At 29.6% G+C, this 4609-nt stretch overlaps 1 long non-coding RNA gene across 1 annotated transcript; it reads left to right on the plus strand.

Moving 5' to 3' along the window:
• The first annotated feature begins 3920 nt into the window (after window positions 1-3920).
• Window positions 3921-4290, plus strand: LOC143570264 (uncharacterized). Its single transcript, XR_013141901.1, has 3 exons — window positions 3921-3973; window positions 4052-4085; window positions 4197-4290. It is a non-coding gene; the product is annotated as an uncharacterized LOC143570264 (long non-coding RNA).
• Window positions 4291-4609: the final 319 nt, after the last annotated feature.

Consider the following 4609-nt stretch of genomic DNA (forward strand, 5'->3'; position numbering starts at 1 on the left):
TATGCTGAAGATTGTTCCAATAAGTCACTAAGGCAGAATTGATGATATCTAGAAAAACATGCTTGCTCGAGGGAATCATTCGAGCAAAGTAAGGATTAGTCAAGAAGATTGAAGTGTGCTGGAGGAGAATATTTTCTACCAGAAAATATTCTAAGTAAAGTCTGCTCGAAGACCTGCATCGAGCATGCTGTGCATATCAAGTCTGCTCGACCAAAGACATATCATACTCGAAGACTTGTTTACACTTGTATTTATTTTGTCATTCATTTTGTAATCATTAGGGCTTCTAGAAGGAATGTCAGGGTATATAAATAAAATACTAGGTTATCATTAAACAAGGGTTCTTTTGCTGAATACGAGGATACACACCTGAGCTCTCTTGTCTCCTCGTACAGCCGCAGCCATCATGAAACCCTAGACATTCCTTTCACTGTTACATTGTAACAATATATTAATAATAGTGAATCTTTGTCTATTATATTCTTATTGATTATCCTTTATTACACAAACCTTGAATCCCAAAGGCTTGGATATTCTGATTCCACCGGAATATTCAAGCAGCCTTGAGTTAATAGATTTTGTGTGTTCTTGTCAACATACATAGGTTATGCACCAGGTCCGGTCATGACAGTTTTCATTCTAACCCTTCCCAATATATATATATATATATATATATATATATATATATATATAGGGGTGGGATCAAGTGAAAACTACTTTTAAAGAGAAAACTTAAAAACTCCTAAAAAAACTATTTTTAACTTTCTTTTACAAATTTTTTTTAAAGTTTCTTTTTTTTTCCATTATTCTTATATGTTGTTATTGGTTAAAAAAAATTGTCGATAACCTCGTCGGTGTAGTGCACATGTGTAATAGTGGCATTGCATATATGCAAAACTGTTGTATTGCATAGAATACAACACAATTGCACATATTTTATACACACTATTGTATATATGCAATATAAGACTAATACGCACATCGATTACACATTAGTACATATATGTAATACAACATTGATGCACATGTGCACCACATCGACTTTTATTTTATTATTATTTTTGTTCCATATAATTCAACAGTACTACACATATACAATACACAAATATTGAATATATGCAATTAAACACTAATGAACTTAAAAATACATAGTAATACACATGTGTAATCCAACGGTATCGCACAGTAATACATACGTGCATTACAGTGGGGGTTTTTTAATTTATTTATTTATTTATATATATATTTTTTTTGAGTAAAAGGGGTAAAAAAATATAAGAATAATAGAAAAAACAAAATTTTGAAAATATATTTTTATTTTTAATTAAAAATAATGCTTTAGGGGTTTTTAAGTTTTCTCTTTAAAGATGAGTTTTCTTTTGATTCTCTCCATATATATATATATATGGTAGGGTTATTTTGAAAACCATCCCCACTTTAGAAAACTCTAAAACCCCCCACATTGACCATTGATCTGGGTTAATCAATGGTTGTGACTAAAAGTTCAAAAAGTTACTATCTAAATGATTATAAAATATTCATGTAAATGATTAAAAGAATAACATGGTCATTTGACTCTTGAAATTATGCAAGGAAGTGACATCTGCATGGAAGTTTGTTTAACTTCTTACTCCTTATTTTTAAAGACATCATTTATTAAAAATCTCAATTTCCATTTCTATTTTAGAGCACATACAAATATAATACATATTAAGAAATTATTTCCTTTTCTCTCTCTTGATAATTCTTTTTTTCTATGCTAATCATTTTTCTAATTTTTTTTATCTCCTAATTTATCTTGCTTTATTTAGAAAAACATAAAGTAATAATTATGAAGTATCTTTTAATTATTAAATATAGATAAACACTAGTTATAAATTCTTAAAAAATCTAACGATGTATTATGTAATTTAGATGTTTTCTGTATTATATTTTTAAGATAACTATATTGTCTTCAATGTAGCCCTGCTTGCGGTGCGCACATATGATGTATATACGTGTGAACCCTCGGGTGGACAAAAGTGAAATTGCACTAATTTTGACGTTATTTTACTAATCTCGTGAAAATAACGTTAAAAGTGATGGACGGTTAATCAGGCATCATGTAGTGGCGTTGATAGCCGAAAGACAAGGGTACATGCACCGATCAGCCGGTGTCCCGATGATTGAGTGCTATGTGCCTTATGTCCAAGGCTTGATGCAAAACTACTATCGAGCCGGGGGTCTCACCGGAAGCAGCATCTCTATCCTTATGGGGTAGAGGTAAGGCTGTCTACATCTTACCCTCCTCAGACCCTACTATAGTTTTGCTATTGGTGGGATATACTGAGTACGATGATATATTGTCATCAATGTTTATATGCGTAAAATTTATTTTTACGTAACTTATCTTTACGATAGACTTTTTTTAAACTTGTTTTGTAAATATATTTAAAAATATGTAATCTTATTTAAAAAGTTTGTAAACTTACTTAAAAATATTTGTACGTATATTAAAATAGGTGAATTATTTAAAAATATGTAAACTTATTAAAATAATATGTTACGTATTTAAGGATTTATTTCTCTCTTACTTAAAATTATGTAAAACTCAATACATTTTTTTTACATATTTATATATTTGTAGAATGCCCTATTTTTTATTTCAAAATATGTAAAAATAGATTTGTTACATATTAAAAAATATGTAAAATTGATTAAAAAAATATTTTTTGTAATTTATAAATATGTAACATGTTTTTAATATAAGTTGCATATTAAAAAAATATGTAAACTTATAAATTTATATATTTTAAAGTTTAAAAGGTTATGCTATTTATCTATTTAGTGTAATTTACATATTTTAAATTTTTAAAAAATATTTTAATTTACAAATTTAAATTTATATAAATTATAATATTACATATAATAACTTATATAAATTTACATTTATAAAATAAATGTTAGAACTTTTACTTAAGTAACTTAAAATATTATCAAGAATAATTAATGGAGAAATTTTACTTGTATAAATTACAATTTTATATAAATTAATTATATAAGTTTATATTTGTAAAATAAAGGTTAAGATGTTACATGAATAAATTACAAATAATTAATACATATACTCACATGAGACATAAATCACCTAGTTTAATTATTTTAAACAACAAACAGCAAATTACCTAGTTTATTACTCAATTAACTAAGTTAATAATAAAATATTTATATTTTGAAGTTGGTGATCAAGAAAGAGAGTAGCATGTGACAGTGATATGGTTAATTGTGTGATGGGAGAGAGAAACATGATAATAAAAATAAAAGATGACAAAAGACAAGTATACCCTTGTCCATATATCTTATAAAAAGTCAAAATTATAGATGTGGCATCATGATAACCACTTATTGGGTTTCAGGTTTTCGTAACTCAGGTTGTTTTTTATTTTATAAGGGAAAATTCTCAAAATAACCCTTTTTAGAGAGAGAGTCCTCAAAATAGCCTTTTTTTCCTCAAAATTTTTTACAATTTGGACTGTCAAGACGCATTGGGAAAAGATAAAAATAAAGAGGGAGCAGGCCAAATTTCGAAAGAAAGTCAGGTAGGAGACAAGATTTTGGGAAATAATGAAGGTAAAGTCCAAATTTTTTTGTAATCTTGGAGTAAAAGTTTAGATTTTTCCAAAACTTTTTTTTTTTCAAAAAACCGTCTTGAAAGACTGTTTTTTTATGTTTCCTACCTTTCCCGTCTATATTTTCAAATTCTTGGAAAAATATATTTTTTTACAATTATACCTCTGAACCACCACCACCATGAACCACCACCTTGAACCACCATCATCACCGACGCCGTCTTGCGAGAGCGACGGCGACCCTGCTGCATCCACCGCCACCGCCGCTGCCGGTTCTGACCTGGGTGTCAGTGAAGATAATAAAGGAAGATGCTGAAATGAATGTTGAAGATATTCCCACTGATAACAGGGTTGATGAAAATGATGTAAGTTCAATTCTAGTTTTAACATTGTTATAAAAGAATGATTAATACCAAATTCTTATTTTGCGTTCTTTTGCGCAGGAGTTCACTCATACTGCAGTTGAAAATGATACAGGTTTGCATTCTTACTAACTCTACACTCTTAGTACATTGTGACATTAAAATGAGATAAAATGTATCTGTGTATATTGCATTATCATTATTTGAACGGGTGGTTTTTGTTCAGATTTCTTAAATTTTGATGATGATGATGACGGGGCGGATGCTGGTGCTGTTTACGGGACTGATGTGGAAGCCACACGGGTTATTGACAACATTGGCAAAAATAAAGGAAGACCAGAAGACGGTGGCCGGAGCTCCGGCAATCAACGGGCAATCAACGGCGTTGGTGATGGTGGTGGTTCAAGGTGGTGGTTCATGGTGGTGGTGGTGGTTCAGGGGAATAATTGTAAAAAATATATTTTACCAAGAATTTGAAAATATGGACGGTAAAGGTAGGAAATATAAAAAAACAGTCTCTCAAGACGGTTTTTTGAAAAAAAAGGTTGGGAAAAATCTGAACTTTTGCTCAAGATTACAAAAAAATTTGGACTTTACCTTCATTATTTCCCCAAATCTCGTCTCCTACCTAACTTTCTT

This window comes from Bidens hawaiensis, unplaced genomic scaffold (assembly GCF_021521415.1).
Source record: "Bidens hawaiensis isolate Kalapana, Puna unplaced genomic scaffold, B.hawaiensis_p1.1 tig00001269_1, whole genome shotgun sequence".
Lineage (NCBI taxonomy): Eukaryota > Viridiplantae > Streptophyta > Magnoliopsida > Asterales > Asteraceae > Bidens > Bidens hawaiensis.